General features: G+C 46.4%; 1 protein-coding gene and 1 long non-coding RNA gene across 2 annotated transcripts in view; both read right to left on the bottom strand.

The window, feature by feature from the left end:
- SYNE2 (spectrin repeat containing nuclear envelope protein 2) overlaps window positions 1-4,554 on the bottom strand; it is a 256,016-nt gene extending 251,462 nt beyond the window's left edge. Inside the window, exon 1 of the mRNA XM_083729549.1 lies at window positions 3,798-4,554. The gene's annotated coding sequence lies outside the window, so the exon portion shown is untranslated. The remainder of the gene's footprint in view (window positions 1-3,797) is intronic.
- A 15,287-nt stretch (window positions 4,555-19,841) lies between these two features.
- On the bottom strand, window positions 19,842-21,550 carry LOC310844824. The gene is made up of 2 exons (XR_014564341.1): window positions 21,042-21,550; window positions 19,842-20,994 (listed from the first exon to the last, which is right to left on the bottom strand). It is a non-coding gene; the product is annotated as an uncharacterized lncRNA (long non-coding RNA).
- Window positions 21,551-23,536: the final 1,986 nt, after the last annotated feature.

The following is a 23,536-nucleotide window of genomic DNA, read 5'->3' as shown; positions in this document are numbered from 1 at the left end:
ACTTTGCAACTTTTTTTGGCATAGCCTTTGGTTCTCGGCCGGGATGTCTCCATATCCGGTAGCCACTCATAGTCAGCTCAGGTGAGAAGCTGTAGCAAGACCAGCTTGGTCTCAGCTCCAAGAATGAAACAACAGGCATGGACACCAATACTCGAAGAGCTGCCAGTCTTGTCCATCTGCCTATGTTTCTGGCCAACTCTGCTTTTTAAAATTTTGAAACACACAACGACATTCGTGAATTTCACACACACACACAAATCACACCTCGTTAATTTTATTAAGAAGTGGAAAACTGCTCCAACTGAAGGGTTTTCTTGATGGTGTTACTAGAGGCTCACCCAGTTAGTTTTATGTCCATGTCATGCTTCCAGCCTCTCCTCCAAGAAGCTCAAAGCAGCCTACAAAGTCACCTTCCTATCAGTATCATTTTTGGGTGCCTTGGGCCAATGTTGTTGTGGTCCTGGCAAGACCTGAATCTGCATTTTCTTACTGTAAAGGTAAAGGGACCCCTGACCATTAGGTCCAGGCCGGATCCTGAAGGCAATAGGGCCTGATCCGGCCCCCGGGCCTTAGTTTGCCAACACCTGCTCTAAATGTTACACCTGTCTTCACCCTCTGCATTACAAAGATGTCCGCAAACATGGCATGAAGGCTGGCAACATCATGTGGGAATGCCTTGCGGACGATCACAGTGCCTGGAGACAGGCATACAGGTCGTGCATCCATAGCTGTGACCAGAGGAGGGAGGGAGGGAGGCCCGTTCTCATGTTGCCACCCTCCAGATCTCCAAAAGCATACATATACATATACATATGCATATACACACACACACACACACACACACACACACAAAAAAAAAAAAAAAAAAAAACATTCACCATACTGAATTATCAATTTTGTCAGAATAAAATATGAAACTTTTAGCAACGGTCAAATTAAAAGGACACTAAGTTTTTAGAAAGGGTTGCTTACTTTTATTTTTGGGGAAGACTCTTATTCCTTGCATTAAGGGTAGCCAAATTCTGTGCAATTGCCATAAAACTTAGGGAACAAGCTGTGCTGTCATAATGATTAAGGCCGTAAATGCTAATTTTAGGTTATATGTTAGTGACTAAGTTTTAATTTATATATTTTTTAACTGTTGCTATATCTGTATTCTCCCTGTTATACCTAATTGCAAATTCAAATGCATCCCTATTGTGTTTTATGACTTTCTTGATATTGTATGTAGGCTGGAACTGGTCTGTGACCGAAATAATCAAATTCATAAGGAGGGAGGGAGGAAAATAATTGGTGCGCTGAGAGAATAAATGTCACGGTGCATCTGCAGCAGCGCAACTGGATGCTTCCATCTGCCCCACCTGCAACAAAACATGTCTCTCCCGTATCAGTCTCTACAGCCACAGCAGGTGCTGCAACCTTCCAGCTGTTTGACTTCATTCTCAAAGGCACACTCCTCCACTGCCTCTGGGGACAGACGGATGCCAACAACTACACCCTCAGCCTCTGCCAAGCTCTGCTTGTGAATCCCTCAGCTCAGACACTAAAGTATGAGTAGAAAAGGCTTCCCGCAAGAAACACACACTCCTCTTTTGAGAACCATCCCCCTTAACAGTATCCAGCCTTCACTTTACAGCAGGGCAGGGCACTATATTCCTACAAAGGGTGATTGACCCACAATAAAAGTTCACTGGGAGCCACAACCAATGGTGGGTGGGGTTTGCAGCTGATCCCAAACCACAGGCCCTGCACCCCACCTTCGGGATCTTCAAAGTGGGACCCATGTTTTATCTCAGTAATCCTTACAACAGCCCTGCATGGTAAGGTTAAGAGTGAGTGGCTTGCCGAAGTCCACCTACTGAGTTTGGGGCAGTGGAGAAGCTCCAGCTGGGAGCTACACCTTCAGAAGAGCACACCTGTGGAGGTAGGCTGGAATAATAGTCTCTCCTCCCTTGTTTACGTGGGATTCCCCCACTTTAACCCATTCTCAATCTTCCTATCATCAGAACTGGAGAGCTGAATGCAAAAACATTTTGCAGAATGAGGGATGGGTTCAAAGCATGTGAGTAATTATCCATTTCTTGAAACTCAGGATGTAACAATTTAGACCTCCACCATAACTCAAGCAGCAATTCTATGGCCTCCTCAGAGCTACAGTTTTGATTCACTAATCATCTGGCATGTTGTGCCACATCTACGTACTGTACCTGTTTTGTTTGCTGTCTCACATTTCTGAGATCCTCTAACTTCAAGAACGGACAGCCTCAGTTGCTTTTTAAAACATTCAAATGTTTCACCCAACATTTTATTGCTGTTTTTTGCATGCTTCAAATTGCATATAAATTATTGTTTGTTTTAAATTTCTCTAACCTCCCTTAGGAGTGGGGTTTGGGGTTGTTGTTGTTTTGCCCTGAAAAGTTAAGCATGGATTTAATGAATTGGGTTTCGCTAACTTCACCGATCGCAAATCTCTCCTTTCTTACCCCACCAGCACCTCCACACACACACACACACACACACACACACACACACAAATAAAGCAGAATCGGCTCTTTACGCCTTCCTATACTGGAGCTGACAGCTGTATTTAAAAGACGCTCTCTTTCCTGGTCCTTCCATTCTGAAAAAGCTGCATCCCGTTGCATCTCCTGCTTACAAACGTCCATGACACAAACAAACACCGCCAATCTCAAAATGTCACACGCGTCTTTTGTTATTGGGGCACCTGCCTCCTTGCAGCCCCAGCCCGCCCCGTCCTAGATCCCTGGGCGGGTTTCCTCCGAGGGATTCCCCCGAGCAGAGGCGCCCCGGGGCTGCAGCCCTCCTGCCGCGCTCCCGTCTTTTCGGCAGGGGAGGAGGGGAAGGGAGAAAGGTGGGACGGACACCTAGGGAAGAACAAAGGCAGCGGCAGACAACAAAGGGGGCCAGGTAGAGCAGGCAGCCAATCCCATCGCAGGCGCGGGAGAGGGCTCGCCTAACAAGTGGTGGCCGCGCGCGCAGGGGAGGGAGGCGCCTCGCCGCGGGAAGAAGGAAACCCCGCTCAAGTTGCGCGCTCCGGTCCCGATCCGCACGGGCCGCGCTCCCCAACACCTGCGCCAAGCTCAGGCCCGATGGGGGTGGGGTGTGACTGGGGAGAGGGAGAAAGACGAGGGGCTTTTCCATCCCGCCAGCCTTTGCCTTTCTCTTTCAAATCCCACGGGAACAAATGGCTCCCGCCTCCGTTGCCGCCCGAGCTCCTTTCCCGCCCAGGCGCGGAGGGAGAGGCTCTCGAAAAGGCGCCCGAGAGCAGCAGCAGCAGCGCTCGCCTCTTTCTCTCCCGAGTCCAGGAATCTGGGGGCAAAAAAAGGGGGAGAGGCTTTCGGGCCGCTGCCTCCTAATCTCTGCGCCCGGAACTTCCCAAGTATGAATCTCAAAGGCCGCATCAATAAATGCCCTTCTCTGCTAATTCTATTAAAAAATAAAAACAAATCTCCCCTTCCCTTCTTCGCCCCCATCTCTGCCAAGCCCCCACCCTCGAGCGCTCTTTTGCTTTCGTTTTGCTCCAAAAACTTCGCCAAAGGCGCGCGCGCAAGGAGCTGGGTAAATTCTCCAAACTCCAGGCGATCCACCCAGGCAAAGATTGTGCATCAACGCACAACGCGCGCTCCCAGCGCAGAGTTCCGCTGCTGCCCCGAGCAAGGCCCGCTCCTTTCCCCCCGCTGCTGGTTCAGCTACGCCCGGTGACCCTCCCCAACCGCGGACTCTCCTTTGCGCATGGAGGGAGGAGAGAGAGAGAGGGAAAAAAGGAGAGGGCTCACTTTTCTTTGCGCTCGGGGTCTGCAGGGGGCAGCCGCTCCGGATCAGCTGGGGAGGTCGCTGGTGGGCGGGAAGGGAAGAGCGGGGCTTCCCTTGGCGCCGGAGTCCTTCTCCTTCCCCGCCGCGCCGGGGGGTTTCCGACTCCCTCTGCCGCGCAAACCACGCCCCGGAGCCGGTGCCGCTCGGCCCGATCGATTGCTGCCTGCGCTTCTCCGGCGGGATCGCGGCGGCCGCCCCGGATGGAAAGAAGGGAGCGCGCGGGGGTTGGAGCGCCGCGCCTCGCCTTGGCCGTCGGCCCGACAGTCCGCCCCCGGGAGAGAAGGAACAAGGAGGCTCCCTTCTCGCTCCCGGCCTAGCGTGCAGTTCCTCGCCGCCCGCCTCGGCCCGGCCCGGCCAGCGCGCAAACAAACAAACAGCACGTGGCGGGAAAGGCCGGGAGGAGGAGCGGGGAGGGCACCTGCTCGGAGGGGCTTATTTGGTGGTGAGTGGAATTGCGCACCGTGGGATTTTGGCAAGCAGAGAAGGACGTAAGCGCTCTGCGCGGGTTTTGCGCCCGATCCACCGGTGGCGGCCGCGGATTGTGCTTAGAAAGGGAGGCGTGGGTGTTGCGCAGGTGTTTAGAAAGCACGGACGCGGGGCAGCCTTGCCATCTAGGAACAGGTGCGCGGATGTGATCCAGGGACTTTTGAATCACAGCAGTGAACTTCTGCATTGGGGAAGATGGTGCGAGAGAAACCTTTGAAATCCCAGCTCACGCAGATAGGTAGCCGTGTTGGTCTGCCATAGTCAAAACAAAAAAAAATTTCCTTCCAGTAGCACCTTAAAGACCAACTAAGTCAGTTCTTGGTATGAGCTTTCGTGTGCATGCACACTTCTTCAGATACACACGAACTAGCTCACGCAGTTCTGATGCTCACATGAGACAGCCACCCAGAGTAACTTGGGAAGCAGGACATGAACAAGAAGCCCCTGCCATTGAGCTTGGATCTGGTCCTGTTATAAAAGACTTTGAAATATAAACACCTCTCAAAATATATTGCCCTACACCAGCACATTTTAGCAGTGTGTAACGCACAGTTGGTCTGCCAGTGGGCCAGTTCCCTGGAAGGAGGATGGGAAAAAACTAGAATGAGTTGGCTAATCCTGTCCATGGGGTTTTCTTGGCAGGGATACTGGAGTGGCATGCCGGTTCCTCCTCCAGGTGGATCACGTTTGGTCAAAACTCTCCACTATGACCTATCCATCTTGGGTGGCCCTCACAGCATAGCTCATAGCTTCTCTGAGTTATTCAAGCCCCTTTTCCACAGCAAGGCAGTGATCCATGACAGCATCTTAAAAAGCAGAGACATCACCTTGCCGACAAAGGCCCGTATAGTTAAAGCCATGGTTTTCCCAGTAGTGATGTATGGAAGTGAGAGCTGGACCATAAAGAAGGCTGATCGCCAAAGAATTGATGCTTTTGAATTATGGTGCTGGAGGAAACTCTTGAGAGTCCCATGGACTGCAAGAAGATCAAACCTCTCCATTCTTAAGGAAATCAGCCCTGAGTGCTCACCGGAAGGACAGATCCTGAAGCTGAGGCTCCAATACTTTGGCCACCTCATGGGAAGAGAAAACTCCCTGGAAAAGACCCTGATGTTGGGAAAGATGGAGGGCACAAGGAGAAGGGGACGATGGAGGACAAGATGGTTGGACAGTGTTCTCGAAGCTACAAACATGAGTCTGACCAAACTGCGGGAAGCAGTGGAAGACAGGAGTGCCTGGCGTGCTCTGGTCCATGGGGTCACGAAGAGTCGGACACAACTAAACAGCAAACAACAACAATCCTGTCATTGCCTCTGGCTCCACCTATGGGCTCTCTTCCTTCCGACCCACCAGTCTCCCACCAAGCACCACTGTCCACAGGGACTACCAAAGTTGATTCCATACCAAAGTACGCCAGGTGGAAAAGAATCAAGGAAGGTGTTTCGTCCAGGAAAGGTGGAGGTTGCTAGGCCCAGAGAGGGAGGATTTGATTTAAACCGCAATGACTATATCTGTAGGAGAGCTGCTATCTTTCAGCTTCTGCACCATAATGTTTTACATTTTTTAATTTAAAAGATTAAATGAAAGCCATTCCTAATCCACCGAATGTTTTCAATGCCCTCAAGCGGTATACACAAATAATGCAGAAACTCAAAAACTACAGAATAAAATAGTGAGATAGGACATCACTGCCTTGCCGTGGCGAAGGGGCTTGAAGAACTCAGAGAAGCTATGAACTATGCCAAGCAGGGCACCCAAGATGAACACGTCATAGTGGAGAGTTTTGACCAAACGTGATCCACCTGGAGGAGGAACCGGCAAGCCACTCCAGTATCCCTGCCAAGAAAACTCCATGGACAAAGACAACAGGCATATAAAGAAGGACAGATTGTGAAGCTGAGGCTCCAGTACTTTGGCCACCTCATGAGAAGAGAAGACTCCGTGGAGAAGACCCTGATGTTGGGAAAGATGGAGGGCACAAGGAGAAGGGGGCGACAGAGGACGAGATGGTTGGATAGTGTTTTCGAGGTTACCTGCATGAGTTTGACCAAACTGTGGGAGGCAGTGGAGGACAGAAGTGCCTGGCGTGCTCTGGTCCATGGAGTCACGAAGAGTCGGACCCGACTAAACGACTAAACAACAACAACAAAAGGACATCACAGCCAGGAAAGCAGCATTTTTTTAAAAAAACAGGAACAGGTAAAACAACAAGAATAATTCATAAATAACAAGGTCTATTCTTCTAGGTCAGGTAAATCCTAAGCAAAAAGAAATGACTTCAAGAGACTTCCAGTAGTTGATGCTTTGCCTATGGCAGATGCAGTTATGATACTGATTTACTTTACAGGATTGTTGTGTCGTAAAGATAAGATAAGGGTTTTTGCAACTATGCTATGGGCTTTGCTCAAAGATGTGGCTGGTTAAAAACAGCCAAATTTGATTCGACAATTGTTTTATTTATTTAAAGCCAGACTTTATCCCAGCAGCTTTCGCCCCACCCAGCTGCTGCAGGAGAAAGTTACAGCTGCAGGGAGCGGCCAGTCAGAAACTGAGAGCTGCCTCACCTTAGCAACCGCATTCTGACTCTGCAGAAAGGTGGTTTTTCCATCTGGGTGTGTATATCACTTGGATATTTTCCCTGCTGACTTCTGGCACTGCCTTTCAGTTTTAAATAATAATAATAATAATAATAATAATAATAATAATAATAATAATAATAATTATTATTATTATTATTATTATTATTATTACAGTGGTACCTCTGGTTACGTACTTAATTCGTTCCGGAGGTCCGTTCTTAACCTGAAACTGTTCTTAACCTGAATCACCACTTTAGCTAATGGGGCCTCCTGCTGCTGTCGCACGATTTCTGTTCTCATCCTGAAGCAAAGTTCTTAACTTTGCTTCAGGATAATATTTCTGGGTTAGCAGAGTGTGTAACCTGAAGCGCCTGTAACCTGAAGTGTATGTAACCCGAGCTACCACTGTATTATTATAATGTATATACCGCCCTATACTCGGGGGTCTCAAGGCGGTTCACAGAATAAAATCAAGATCTAAAACCACAAAATACCTAATAAAAATAAAAACAACAACCCAATAGCCCCCCCAAAAAACCCCACATTTTTAAAAGGTCATAAGATGTAAATTGGATCAACCAACGGCCTGGTTGAAAAGGAACATTTTTGCCTGGAGCCTAAAGGTGTATAATGAAGGCACCTGGCGAACTTCCCTGGGGAGAGCATTCCACAGACGGGAGGCCACTGCAGAGAAGGCCTGTTCTCATGTTGCCACTCTCTAGATCTCCAAAAGCGTGCATGTATTTTACACACACACACACACACATATATATATGTATATGCACACATATATATATGCATTATTCACCATACTGAATTATCAATTTTGTCAGAATAAAATATGAAACTTTTAGCAACGGTCAAATTAAAAGGACACTGTTTTTAGAAATGGTCGCTAACTTCTATTTTCAGGGAAGACTTGTTCCTTGAGTTAAGGATAGCCAAATTCTGTGTGATTGCCATAAAACATAGGGAACAAGCTGTGCTATCGTAATGATTAAGGCTTTAAATGATAATTTTAGGTTATATGTTAGTGACTTAAGTTTTAATTTATATTTTTTTAAACTTGCTATATCTGTGTTGTCCCTGTTGTACCTAATTGCAAATTCAAATGTATCCCTATCGTGTTTTATGACTTCTTTGATATTGTATGTGGGCTGGAACTGGTCTGTGACCAAAATAATAAACTTCACTTATTCCTTGAGTGAGTTTTTTGACCTGCACAAATTCAGCAGGAACTCATTTTTGCTCTAGTGATGAACATCCACATATTCAACTGCCCAGCTGTTTTGTACCAGTTTACAGCGCAGGAGAAGGGCGTTCATAACTTTAGCCCTATACTGGAATAGCTTACAAGATGTTGATGTGGGGTGGGAGCTGCGAAAAAAGGAGAATTCCGTAAAATCATAGTATTGTAGAGTTGGAAGGGACTGTGAGGGCCATCTAGTCCCAACCCCCTGCAATGCAGGAATATTTTGCCCAATGCGAGATTCGAACCCACAACCCTGGGATTAAGAGTCTCATGTGGCTCTGGCCAGGGAGGGCAGGGTATAAATAAAATTTATTATTATTATTATTTGCTCCAGCTGGCTTAGGAGAGGGGTATACACGGTTTGCCTGAGGGTTCTCCCAAATGCAACAAGACACGGAAGTCAAGGCCAGGCAGACATCGCCGGAACAAGGCAGAGAAAGCTTGCAGCTTTGTCCCGGTGCTGCTAATGCAACAGCTGCGAGACCTGGAGACCCACCAAAACGCTGCGTCGCGAACCGGATGCCTTTGAAAACCAGTTCTCCTGTGAAACGAGGCATTGACTGGGGAGGCTGCTTGCGCAAAAGACTCAGCATCACCACCTGCTTGTTTACTCTGAGAACAAAAGTGACCCCGAGAGCTTGTTTAGGGTGGTAATGGCTAACGCTGCAATCCTGGACGCACCTGCTCAGAAAGCAGAATCATAGAACTGCAGAACTATAGAGTGGGAGGGGACCCCTGTGGTCATCTAGTCCAACCCCCCTGTGATGCAGGAATCTCAGCTAGAGCATCAGTGGTGGCAGTCTCTCCTTGCCCGCTTCTCCAGCAGTTGCTAAGAGCTGCCCAAGGGAAGAGGCTGGCAGCATGCTCTCATAGGATGCTCTCTCGCTGCCCCCGCTAGGTACAAAGACTGGCTCATCCTCATCCTTTTCTGAATCTTTTCCAGCTCTACAATATCCTGCAATATCCAAAACTGTACATAACATTCCACGTGCATTGAAACCATAGATTATCCCATTGGCAGTTTTATTTTCAGTCCCTTTCCTGCGGATCCTTAGCTCAGCCTGTAGAGCATAATAATAATAATAATAATAATAATAATAATAATAATAATAATTTATTTATACCCTGCCCTCCCCGGCCAGAGCTAGGCTCAGGGCAGCTAACACCAGTAAAATTACAATAAAAACATAATAGGGGGGGGAGTTAAAATGCAATTTAAAATGCAGCCTCATTTTAAAAGTAGCCCATGTATCAAAACCATAAGGGGAGGAAAACATAAGGGTCAGACTGAGTCCAAACCAAAGGCCAGGCGGAACAGCTCTGTCTTGCAGGCCCTGCGGAAAGATGTCAAGTCCCTCAGGGCCCTAGTCTCTTATGACAGATAGTTCTACCAAGTCGGGGCCAGTACTGAAAAGGCCCTGGCCCTAGTTGAGACCAATCTAACCACCTTGCGACTTGGGGCCTCCAAAATGTTGTCATTTGTGGACCTCAAGGTCCTCCGCAGGACATACCAGGAGAGGCGTTCCTGTAGGTACGTAGGTCCTAGGCCGCATAGGGCTTTGAGGTCAAAACCAGCACCTTAAACCTGACCCTGTACTCCACCGGGAGCCAGTGCAGTTGGTAAACCAAGTCAGAGAACTGCAATTACAGCCGTGGAGAGCTCTTTCCTAGGTGTGGGGCTTGGCCGGAGTTCAGCAGTCTCACCTTCTGGCACCATCTCTGCCAGGTAGAGAGGCTTGGAGAGGCAAATTTGCCCCCTGGGCGTGAAGTTCCTAACCCCCTTAACCAACATACCCCAGGGCCCCACTGAAAAACTATGACCAATCCTGCAATGGGCCTCTTCCATCTGTCTCCAACGTTACAGCCAAGAGAAGATTTGGGAAAGGGACTCACTTTCTGCGCTAGGAAGCAGCAGAGATGACTATGATCAGATGAGCTTCAGCGCTAGCTTTTCAAAACCCCGGAAATGCACGGTGCTTTTCGTTTTAATTGCGATTCGTCCAATAATTGTTCAGCGCTAAACGTTAGCCTGGATGACAAGTTTTCCCAAGATGCTAACGAACGTCAGAAAGTGAACCAGCAAGGGATTAAACAGTCTGTTAATGTTACTGCTTGGGTGTTTAATGGATTGGTCTAAAAAAAGGTCAATTGATTGAAAACACTTTCAATAGGCTCAGATTGTGCCAATGATTGTCAGGCAGCTGATCTTTAAAAAAATAAATGCAAGATGATGATGATGATGATGATGATGATGATTATGGATATCATTGTTAATGCAATCAAAATTAAAAAATAGTCCAGTAGCACATTAGAGACCAACTAAGTTTGTTGCTTATTCCTAGAAGAAACTTAGTTAATCTCTAAGGTGCTACTGGACTGCTTTTTAATTTTTTTATTTCGACCAACTGCTTCAGACCAACACGGCTACCTACCTGAATTGTTAATGCAAGTGCTTATAAAATGTGTTCCATTGGCAATCGACATCTTACAAAGGATTGTGCCTTCCATTTCATATGTCACGCTGCAGGAATGCCTGTCCTGGGACTCAGCCTGCATGTCTCTACAAACAAAACTTGTGTCTTGCTTCAGAAACCCTCTTGTTGTTGTTGTTAATTAAATTTGTATTTTCAAACGAAAATCACAGGGCCGCTTGCAACATAAAAATACAAAGTGAGAACACAAAAGACATAATGAAACACAAACAATAATCCCCCTCTCACAAACGCATTGCATATTTTACCCATACACAGATTTAATTCCTAGAGTAATCAGTTCAGTATGTCCTTAGAGTAGGGTTACCAGACGTCTCTGTTTCCCGGGGACAGTCCCCGGATTTGCGAATAAGTCCCTGGACAAATTCCATCCCCAGAATGTCCCCAGATTTCACCTAATGTCCCTGGGAAATGCAGCAGTGGCAGTCTCAGCAGCCTGGAGCAGTTGGCTCTGGCTGGTTTTGTTATGTACTGAAGTTCTCACCCTGGGCCAGCAGGGGGAGACTGTAGATAGTTATGCACATGAAGGATCGAAAGTGACATTCAGTGATTGGATAGTTTTAGAAAGTTGCTACAGTAACGTTGTAGTGGAGCTCTATATAAGCAGGCTGACTTGAGCCCTTCAGTTCAGTTCTGTTGTGGCCTCTGAATAAAGAAGAGCTGTTTGAAGAATCGCTGTGTCGTCTGATATGTTCACTCACAACTTAACAGGTTTCAGGAGCTTCTCGGAAATCCCCATGTGATGGTGGTGCAGGGGCTCTAAGATGCAGCTTCCAGGCTGCCTCCACCTTCCCTGACCCCAACAACTAAACTGTGAAGGGAGGCTTCATGCTGTCTATCGGAGCAGCCTCCCATCTCCTACTTGCGTGCAAGCAGGAGCAGGGCGCGGATATCTCAGTTAGGCAAAAGAGATTCAAACTACCAACTAGCTTCCTTCTATATACTGGGGAATATATTCTGCTACGGACTCACTAGCGTGAGTGAGGAAGGATAATATTTAATCAATCTATCCTACTATCCACAACATTCCCACAGTGCCAACTTCCAGATGGCTCGGACTACAACTCCCATGAGCCCAAGCTGTTTGGAAGTCGGCACCAGGGCTGGGGGAAGGCTGTATCGGAGACCCAAGCTGCTGCTTTCCAATCTGTAACAACATGGTGCCCTCCTAGGGGCTGTTGGGACTACAGTTCCCATCATGCTTGACCACCGTCCATGCTGGCAGCATCACATTGGCTATCCCTGCCAACACATTGGCTATCCCTGACCTATACTCATGGCCAGGGCTGCGACCTATCACCCTCCACCAATTGTAAAAGCCCTTGCTGCCTCTCGACAAACTACAACTCCCAGGATTCTTTGCAGGGAGTGTGCGCTTTAGATTCATGTAGCCCTTAATGGCACAACCTGAATTTGCCAGTATGTGATTTAATCCCACCCAAAAATAGCAACAGTCTGGAAGTGAGTAGAGAGGGAGGAAATGGGGCCTTTCGTTCTAGCTCGGCCACTGTTGCTTGTTTTTATTCTTTGCAGCCCAGTGGATATATTTAGCAACTGGCTATCTGTCCCATTTTGCCTAGGAACAGCTCCAGTGTATTTTAAGGCTGGTTTCGTCTTCTGCATGACTGGAGAATCTCTTGCAGAGCTTCCCAAGACGTTCCCACTGTGTCACATTACCAAGGAGGTTCCTGAAGGATTTCACTGTATAAATGTCACCCAGACACGTTCAGGATGTAGTTTCTTAATCAATGCAGTCAGGATGGATAAAAGTGGTTTGTTGTTGTTGTTGTTGTTGTTGTTGTTTGTTTTTGCTTGGTTTTACTGAAGCAGCTAAATGGGGAGGAAAACATGATTTTGATAAGTTAGGGGTGCTAAGGTTGGTTTTTTAAAGCAAGTTTCAGCAAAAAAAAATTATGGGACTTGCTTTGATTTTTTTAATGTATAATTTAAAATAAAATAATAATAATAATAATAATAATAATAATAATAATAATAATAATAATAATAATAATAATAATAATAATAATAATAATGCACTCCCACCCACAAGACCATTCCATTGTAACCATCCAACTCCAAAAATTCCAACACCTCTTGCGATGGTTTGACCCCTTTCTGTTTTAACAGTACAAATTGTACAAACACTTTCCATATCTCCTCGAAATCCTGCATATTCCCCGTCTTACCTTAACAGCACATGTTAATTTATTACTAATGGCTATATCCCACACATCTTTATACCATTCTTCCATTTTATATTCAAGGATAAAGGGATTAAATGAGGCCCTGGGTTAGCAAGCAGACCAGGAAAGTCGCTTTGAGGGTTTTTGGTTTTTTTCTACAATCAAGGGGAATATAAAATTAATGAAATAAATAATAAAACACAGCCTCTTGACGGACCGATGCAGATTTTGAAAACTGGAGTTCAGTGTCCAGGCTGAATGATGGGGATGGAGACACTCCTTCAGGTAAATTGGTGCGAGGACATTTAGGGCTTTCAAGGTCAGCACCATCACTTTGAATTGGGCTCAGAAACACACTGGGAGCCAATGAAGATCTTTCAAGACCGGTGTAATGTCGTCTCGGCGGCCGCTCCCAGTCACCAGTCTAGCTGCCGCATTCTGGATTAATTGCAGTTTCCAAGTCACCTTCTAAGATAGCTCCACGTAGAGCGTGTTGCATTAGTCTAAGCAGGAGATAACTAGAGCATAAACCACTCTGGCAAGACAGTCCACGGGCAGATAGGGTCTCAGCCTGCGTACCAGATGGAGCTGGTAGACAGCTGCCCTGGACACAGAATTGACCTGCACCTCCATGACAGCTGTGAGTCCAAAATGGCTCCCAGGCTACACACCTAGGAAGTGCTGTTCTCCTAATGCACTTCACAAGGAACTGTTGCTGGAATGATGCCTGGACATGATGATACAGGGATCTGGAAGGCTTGCCATACTGAAAATGTAGTACCAGCTGCTCCTGCCCCAACAAAGTGCCGCTAACCCTTTATTTAATTCATATCTTCTCCAGCAAAAGCTGGCTCCCCAAACAACTTACAATGAAAATCCATATAAAGCTAAAATAGGAATGTTATGTGCTGGTGTGTTGGGGACACAAAACCTGCTTCCAGGTTCTTCCCTCTGGGAAAGGGGCAGGGGAGAGACAGAGCAGCAGATGGAGGTTGGAGCTGGTAAGGCAATTCTTAGGAACAGCCTTTCCTTCGATCTGCAGAGTCTCCTGCTCCCTGGCAACTGATGGTTTCGTCCAGATGGCACTGGCTCTTCCCTGCAGAAGGAGCAGGCAGCAGCAGCAGCAAGTGAAGAAGCCAACTCACAAAAACAGTCTCCCTATTGATCTGCAGGCTCCTCTAACTTAGGGATGAATATCTCAAGTACCGTATTTTTCACTCCATAAGACGCACTTTTTTCCTCCTAAAAAGTAAGGGGAAATGTCTGTGCGTCTCCTCAAAGCAACACAGACTATGGAAACTTCACACTGGACTTCAAGCATCTGGCATTGTGTGCCTCCTCATTCTTCCTCCAGACTCTGGGTCCTTGGTTTCCAAATGAGATGCAAAAGCTGCTCTCATCAGAAAAGAGATTTGGGGAGCCATGTCATCAGCTGGTACTGATCCTCTGTGCTTTGTTAAGTCCAGGGTCAACACAGCCGTCTACCAGGAGATTTTGGAGCACTTCATGTTTCCTTCTGCAACGTCAGACTAGGGCCTGGGGCTCGGCCTGGAAGCTCACTAGGTGCATATATGGTCCAGTCCACATGTCTCAGCCTAACCCACCTCACAGGGTCATTGTGGGGGATTAAATGAGGAGGAGGAAAGCCACAAATGCCACTTTGAGCTCCTTGGAGAAACAGGTGGGATGAAATTGTGATCCTACTTCTTGAGCAGCAGATTCCACCTCCTGTCTTTGCCTCGAAGGTCGCTGAAATTGCCAAACCAATTTGTAGGCACAAATCGCCCACAAAATCAAGGCGATATTTATGTGGTTCACTTGAACCAAAGTGGTTTGTTGATTTTGGAGCTCCTGTTCTAAGGCTTTCGAGGTCTTCCTTTCCCCTCTTGCCCAAGTTGGGTTAAAACTATCCAGGCTCTCGCCGCGATGGCAGCCAATGGGACTGTGTCACACCCACTGGCAAAAGATTGCTGTGAATCAGAGCAGTTTATCCAATAGCATTGGAGAGGTGGGGAAAGTAGCAAGGTCACAGGTCAAGGAGAGCACTGCAACAGTGGTGTGGTCAGAGGAGTGCAAGGTGGAAATAAAAATGCATCTTTTGTCTGCAGTTTTTTGGAGTGACTTTAGAAGAAAGTGCATAGGAAACTGGCTTGTTTACACCATTGGCCCATCTAGTTCAGTATTGGCTACACTGACTGGCAGCAGCTCTCCAGGGTTCCAGCAGAAATATGATGATGATGATGATTATTATTATTATTATTTATACCCCGCCCATCTGGCTGAGATTCCCCAGCCACTCTGGGCGGCTCCCAATCAAGTGTTAAAAACAGTACAGCATTAAATATGAAAAACTACCCTAAACAGGGCTGCCTTCAGATGTCTTTTAAAGATAGGATAGCTGCCTATTTCCTTCACATCTGAAGGGAGGGTGTTCCACAGGGTGGGCGCCACTACCGAGAAGGCCCTCTGTCTGGTTCCCTGTAACCTCACTTCTCGCAATGAGGGATTCGTCAGAAGGCCCTCGGCGCTGGATCTCAGTGTCCAGGCTGAACGATGGGGGTGGAGACACTCCTTCAGGTATACAGAACCGAGGCCGTTTAGGGCTTTAAAGGTCAGCACCAACACTTTGAATTGTGCTCGGAAACATACTGGGAGCCAATGCAGATCTCTCAGGACCGGTGTTATATGGTCTCTGTGGCCACTCCCAGTCACCAGTCTAGCTGCCGCATTCTGGATTAATTGCAGTTTCCGGGTCACCTTCAAAGGTAGCCTGTGATGGCCTGGGAATCCGATTCAGAGGCTGAACCAGAGGAATCCCAGCCTGTACAGGAGTCCCCGCCTCTAGGGCCGGCTGAACTGGGGCAGGGCCTTGATTCTGAAGCGCCTGCACCTGTGCCGGATCCTCAGAAGCAGGCACCAAGCGAGAGATAACCAGAGCATGCACTACTCTGGCGAGGCAGTCCGTGGATAGATAGGGTCTCAGCCTATGTACCAGATGGAGCTGGTAGACAGCTGCCCTGGACACAGAATTAACCTGCGCCTCCATGGACAGCTGTGAATCCAAAATGACTCCCAGGCTGCACACCTGGTCCTTCAGGGGCACAGTTACCCCATTCAGAACCAGGGAGTCCTCCACACCCACCCGCCCCCTGTCCCCCAAAAACAGTACTTCTGTCTTGTCAGGATTCAGCCTCAATCTGTTAGCCTCCATCCATCCTTCAACCACCTGGGAGAAAAGGTAAATGTTTAATAGTACCCCACCCTTTTTGCCGTAGGAGCTGGTATGATCACCTCTTCATTACTCCTTCAAAGATTATCAGGCGGTGGAGATGAACTTCAGAGTCCTAGAGAAAGAGAGAGCGGTACATATTTTGGGAGCAACAGTGACCTCTAGTGGGAAAACCTCTGAGCACATTACAATTACAGTGGTACCTCGGGCTACAGATGTTTCAGGTTAGATACGCTTCAGGTTACAGACTCCGCTAACCCAGAAATAGTACCTCGGGTTAAGAACTTTGCTTCAGGTTGAGAACAGAAATCGTGCGGCGGTGGCCCCATTAGCTAAAGTGGTGCTTCAGGTTAAGAACAGTTTCAGGTTAAGAACGGACCTCCAGAACGAATTAAGTTCTTAACCCGAGGTACCACTGCACAAGGCTTAGGGGGATTTCCTAGACTTTAATGAGAATCTGGGATAAAATCATTTCCCCAAGCAGGAAACAGAGCGTGCCAATTTTTAAAATGTTATTCTCGCAGGAATGCTGAGAAAACACACTGGAAACGCAGCTCTGAGGTCTGCAACAACAGACTTTCGTCCTTGCTTATAATGAATTCATAACCAGGCCTTTTCCACATTAAAGCTTTGGTTGTGCAATAAAAAATGTTCCTATTTGCGATCTGAAATGTGGTTATAAAATGCTTAACAGTCCCGATCCGAGAACAGATATTTGGATGGTGTCCAACTAAATAACGCTCAAGAGTAATTGTCTCCATCATATTCTTTATTTAATAAAATATATTTTTAAAAAATATACCATGGTGGCTTACAAGACCATAAAAGCATAAAACCACGCAATGAGTCTACTCAGAGTAGAGCTAACATTGAATGCAGCCCTTTAAACACATCTGGAACTGGGTGGCCAATTTAGTTGTGATTCGTCTAAACCATGAACGACTGCCACAGGACTCGAGTGTGAATAGTTTTAGCTGAATTGGGACAAATGTGCTAAATTCGGGAACAGAGCAATCCAACATTCATCAGGGAATGTTGAAATTCAAAACAGGAGTAATTAACTGTGTGTTTATTCGAAATTCCAATTAAAACAATTTACTTTAATTCAACAAAACTGATAAACTTGTTCAGTGTTACCAACTTGTCAAAGTCTGATATTCATTTATACCTCCAGTGTCCCACTGCCATACCCTTGCCTTGTAGCACCCGACTAGGTAATCCCCATGAGGGGACAGTACTGTCCATTTTGGTCGCCAGAAAATGACTCAAGCTCCAAATACCTGAAAGACCCCCCCTTCTCTACAGACCCTCGCAGGTGCTAGGACTGACAGAAGAGGCCCTCTTTGTTTTCCAGACGCTCAGGGTGTGTTGGCATAAGACAGGGCCTTCACTGTGACAGCCCCAAAGTTGTGGAACTCACTCCCCAGAGAGGTGCACTTGGCCTCTTCCATGTACAGCTTTTGAAGAATGTTGAAGACACACCTATTTATTCTATCTTCAGACTAATAATAATAATAATAATAATTTATTATTTATACCCCACCCATCTGGCTGGATTTCCCCAGCCACTCTGGGCGGCTTCCAGCAAAATATTAAAATACGGCAATTCATCAGATCTTAAAAGCTTTCCTAAACAGGGCTGCCTTTAAGATGTCTTCTAAAAATCAGATCGTTATTTATTTCTTTGACATCTGGTGGGAGGGCATTCCACGGGGGGGGGGGGGGCGCCACTACCGAGAACCTCTGCCTGGTTCCCTGTAACCTCATTTCTTGCAGTGAGGGGACTGCCAGAAAGCCCTAGGCGCTGGACCTCACCTGAATGATGGGGGTGGAGACACTCCTTCAGGTATACAGAAAGATATTTATTTATTTATTTATTTATTCATTTATGGTCCACCTTTTTCCCTGACAGGACTCAAGGCAGCTTACAGATAATAGCAATAATCACTAGAAACATGGGGGGGGGGGAATAACTGGAATATTTTAGGACCCATCTTAAAAAGCATCTTAAAAAGCAGAGACATCAACTTGCTAACAAAGGTCCGTATAAAGCTATGGTTTTCCCAGTAGTGATGTATGGATGTGAAAGCTGGACCATAAAGAAGGCTGATTGCCAAAGAATTGATGCTTTTGAATTATGGTGCTGGAGGAGACTCTTGAGAGTCCCATGGACTGCAAGAAGATCAAACGCATCAATTCTGAAGGAAATCAGCCCTGAGTGCTCATTGGAAGGACAGATCGTGAAGCTGAGGCTCCAATACTTTGGCCACCTCATGAGAAGAGAAGACTCCCTGGAAAAGACCCTGATGTTGGGAAAGATGGAGGGCACAAGGAGAAGGGGGCGACAGAGGACGAGATGGTTGGACACTGTTCTCGAAGCCACAAACATGAGTCTGACCAAGCTGTGGAAGGCAGTGGAAGACAGGAGTGCCTGGCGTGCTCTGGTCCAGGGGGTCACGAAGAGTCGGACACGGCTAAACAACAACAACAGGACCCATCTTATTTCTGTAGTTTCAAGTTGTTTTAAACTTTTTAATATTGTGGGACCTTCGGGTAATAAATAAGAATGATAATAGTAATAATAATAATAATAAGTGCACCGTGACTTGGAAGAAGGGCTTGCCGTTTTCCGCTCCACCTTGGGGAGCAAAAGGTGTTGAGTCAGCCCTTACAGAGGGAGAACTATTTTATTTATTAAATTTGTACCCTGCCCTTCATCCATAAATCTTGGGGCCGTTCACAGCATAATTGGGGAAGACTAAAGGGAATCACGGTCAGAACAAACCAAGGAAAGAGTGTTTTCCACCCTTGGGTGCTGCAGAGTCCAAGAAGGGGTGGTCTGGGTGTCAATGAGCTTGCAAGATGATATAAAGGGCCTCAGCAGAGAGTCAGGAAGTCTGGTTCTTCTGTAAATCATCATCAGAATTCTTTTTCTTGTTAACCAACCACAAACCGCGTAGTTCTGTCTCTTTTCCTGATGGTTTTCAAACTGACCGGGTGTTTCTCTTCAGCCTCTGCACCACCAAACAAGTAGGGTGTGCAACAGCTAGAAGCCACCAGCCATGCCACCCATTGACTCAGATTTCCGTAAGCATCAGTTTCATTAAAAGAACTGGGCTGTATCTCTGTTCGTTGGTGGAAGGAAGACATTGCCTTCCTCTCCTGTTCTACCAACAGATTCCTCCCATTGGTGAACTGGCAGCTCTGGATTTCACCCAATATCTGTCACCTAGGTGTTATGGAAAAATCTAGGTGCGAGGCTGCTCAGTCACCCAGCTCCTGGGGCAGAGCCCGCGGAATAAAGGAAGGAGTCCAGCCACCAACCGGAGCAAATAGCTGTAGACCAAAGTTTATTGCGCAACAGGTTCAAAGAGGAATTTTGAACCCCGAGGATGGGGTGACAAGGACTTTCAAAAGTTTCGATCTTATCCCAGCATACAGTTCATTAAGCATCATGACGACATCATTGCTATATCAGAAAAGGGGAGGGTTATACATGATTAACATAGCAGGAATGTGTTGGGGCAACAGGCGGACACAGGATATGTATTCAGAAGTACATTCTAAGCACCAACTACAAAGGGACAATAGAACTTTAGTCTGCCACCTGGGCAAGTCCGGAGGAGTCCCTTTGCCCAGCGATTGACACCTATGAGTACCTTCCTGTGAGTACTGACCTCCCGCTTGAGGGATTATGGTGGGGACTGAGTGATTTCCAAGTCCTTGGCCAATGAAACAAATTGGCGGTGGAATGAAGGAAACTGGCAAAGGAGTTGATTCCCCCCCCCCCCAATTTTTTTATTCATTTTATAACACAACTAAACAACACAAACAGAAAAACAAACAATACAAACAAATTCTTGTCTTATTCTTATTTTTTCTGAACATTGTTAGGTGAGCTTCCCCAAGCCCCCCCCATCTGATTTTCATTTTACCTCATCTTTAGCAGATTACATATATCATAATTTTTAACAATTTTTTTTATCACGCTTGCTTTTACCATAAAAATCTTCACATTTTATCACCTACAAACAATACTATTTTAAAATACACTATCTTCTACTTCTAACCCTACAGCCTATATCCACTTCCAAAGCTATTCTAAGATTTAAATATTAACATATTTTTTCAAATATTCTTTAAACTTCTTCCAATCTTCTTCCACCATCTCTTCTCTCTGGTCCCGGAGTCTCCCAGTCAGTTCGGCAAGTTCCATATAGTCCATCATCTTCATCTGCCATTCTTCGATAGTTGGTAAATCTTGTTTCTTCCTATTGATTTTATATGATTTTTAAAGCTAGGTAATTTCCCTGAGCCGTCAAGTCAAAAGGATACATTATGCATAATATTTGTAACATTAAACAACTTTAAAGATGTGCCCTGCCCCGGTATTTTCCGTAACATTTGTAAACAAAAGATTTAGAGAAACTCTCATCTACAACTCAACGGTCATGGCAATGTATTCTAGCCTGCTGCAGATCTTCCATATTCCACCAGGGGGCTTTGCAGCACAATAAATATTTCAGCTTCAGAGATCACTGTCAGTGGGGCCAAATCTTAAAATCAACTGCTCACAAGTTTAAGCTGGAAATGGAAGCGTGGAAAACACAGTGCATGTAAATCTATGTGTATATTCTCTTATTAAGGCTCTATAAAAGGACATGGTCACACTGAAATCAGCATTTGAATTTTTCCTTCATTATATATTAATTATATTCTAGAGAGGGAGGATAAACAGTGAAGATAAGAGCAAGGCTGCATACGCACCATAAATTTAAATCGCATTACTGCCTTTGCTAAGAATCCTGGGAACTGGAGTTTATTCCCCAAAGGGCTACAGTTCCCAGCCCCCTTAACAAACCACAGTCCTCAAAAGTTACTAGCCTACACGTGTTTTCATTAATCTTTTAAGAGCTAGTAGCTTGTGCTTCTGTCCTTACTGCAGACCCCTCTTTTCTCGGTAGCCATCGTGGAAACACAGGGGACTAGCAGCTTAGCCAGCTAGCAAAAAACCAAAATTCACTTCTGGGGAAAAAAGCTGGTGGAGGAGGAGGGGCAGATCTGAGGCCAGACAGGTTCCTCTCCCTCCACAGCCAACATGGAAATCATCTTCAAAACTCCATCATCTTAAAATTGTTATAAACCTCAGACGTTGAGGGTAGCATAGCATGTCCCACATTTTATATACCAACTAACCCATGCGCATACAAACATTTCGTTCTGCACCGGTCCTGGCGAAGGGTAATGGAAAACTCAAAACCTTAATTAACAACAGCTACTAGCGACTAGGATGCGGGTGGCACTGTGGGTTAAACCACAGAGCCTAGGACTTGCCGATCTGAAGGTCGGCGGTTCGAATCCCCGCGACGGCGTGAGCTCCCGTTGCTCGGTCCCTGCTCCTGCCAACCTAGCAGTTCGAAAGCACATCAAAGTGCAAGTAGATAAATAGGTACCACTCCGGCGGGAAGGTAAATGGCGTTTCCGTGCGTTGCTCTGGCTCACCAGAAGCGGCTTATTCATGCTGGCCACATGACTCAGAAGCTGTATGCCGGCTCCCTCAGCCAATAAAGCGAGATGAGCGCCGCAACCCCAGAGTTGGTCACAACTGCACCTAATGGACAAGGGTCAGGGTGGAAGGCATTCATCAAGGGGGCTGTCGTTTCCTCTCGCATCAAGTAAGGGCTTTGAACAGATGACCCCCAGCGTCCCTTTCAGCCCCAAGAGTCTACAATTATTTTTTTCAAAAAAATTGATTAATTTTCCAAATTTATAACAAACAAATTTAAAACAAAACAAACAAACCAACAAACAAACATTTATCCTGATTATAATAATTCCACTTTTGTTAACATTGTTAGCTGACTTCCTCAAATCCCCCTGTCTGAGTTTCCACATAAACCATTGTAACAGTTTTCCAAAACTATTTTCCCATAAACTTTACTTGGTCAATTAACATCTTACTTTTCATTTTTAACTTTAACATAATATTTTACACATCACATTTTCAAATCCTAGGCCTATTTGGTACTCGCAAGTAATTCTAATTATATTATCTTAAGATGTTTAGCTAAATAGTCTTTGAATTTCTTCCATCCCTCTTGGTGCTCCCCTCCCTCTGGTCACGGACTTTTCCAGTCAAGTGTCTACGATTCTTGAGTTCTCGTTGTTCTGACTGGGGAAAGGGTTGTGGATAAATGAGTCATCCTTAGAGTGCTGTATACATACAGCAGTTATTGTTTATTATTTACAAAGTACCATCAGAATGCATGGGGTTTTTTCCTAGTACACGTGGGAAGGTCTCTGCCCCCAAGACCTTACAGCCTGCAATCTGACACAGGGAGACAGCAGATGATGGAAAGGAAAGCTGAGGCAGAGGTGAATGGGTGCTGTAATTACCAACTCACTACCAGAGGAACTAAAGGCTTGTACTTAAGACTCCATGGAAAAAGTTGGTTTTAAGAGGGGTTTTGAAGGGACTTAGGGAAGTGGGCGGATGTGGGTGGCATTGTGGGTTAAACCACAGAGCCTAGGTCTTGCCGATCAGAAGGTTGGTGGTTCGAATCCCCGCCACGGGGTGAGCTCCCGTTGCTCGGTCCCTGCTCCTGCCAACCTAGCAGTTTGAAAGCACATCAAAGTGCAAGTAGATAAATAGGTACCACTCCGGAGGGGAAGGTAAATGGCGTTTCCGTGCGCTGCTCTGGTTTCGCCAGAAGCGGCTTAGTCATGCTGGCCACATGACCTGGAAAAACTGTCTGCGGACAAGCACCGGCTCCCTCGGCCAGTAAAGTGAAATGAGTGCGTCATCTGCAGCTGGACTTAACTGTCAGGGGTCCTTTACCTTTTAGGGAAGTGGGGACCACGCAGGTTTTCTGGGAGTTAAGTCCCAAGCACATGGAGGCAACAAGGCAGAAATGATGGAGCCTTTCCTGGGAGACGGAGGCCTTCGGATGGCAGAGCTGGAGCAGCAGAAGCCACACGCAAAGAGGGATTGGGATGTAAAAGGGGAGAGATTGCAATAGGGAAGAGAGGAGGAGACAGTGGAGTTGAGTCACTGCACCAGCAGTGTTGGAGTGATTAAAGCTGGAATGCAGGAACAGCCAGCAGTTGCAAAGATTGTTATCAGGCAAGATAGCAAATTTGGACTGATAGCCTGAAGGTCAAAGATTGCTCCGAAGGCCCAGGGCTGCGGCTAAATAGCAGAGCATGTACTGTGCATGCCAGAAGTTCCAGGTTCAATTCCCGCTATCTCCAGGTAAGTCTGGGGAAATACTCCTGCCTGCAAACCCTGGAAGGTTGCTGTCGGACAGTGTAGGTGATACTGAACTGAATGCATATGGCTGCTTCATATGTTCCAATAGGTTTCATGAGAATAGTATGGGGATGCGGGTGGCGCTGTGGTCTAAACTACTGAGCCTCTTGGGCTTGCCAATCAGAAGGTTGGTGGTTCGAATCCCTGCGACGGGGGTGAGCTCCCGTTGCTC

The sequence above is a fragment of the Podarcis gaigeae genome, assembly GCF_964106915.1.
Source record: "Podarcis gaigeae genome assembly, chromosome: 1".
NCBI classification, from domain to species: Eukaryota; Metazoa; Chordata; class Lepidosauria; order Squamata; family Lacertidae; genus Podarcis; species Podarcis gaigeae.
This window is presented reverse-complemented; position numbering and strand designations above follow the sequence as displayed.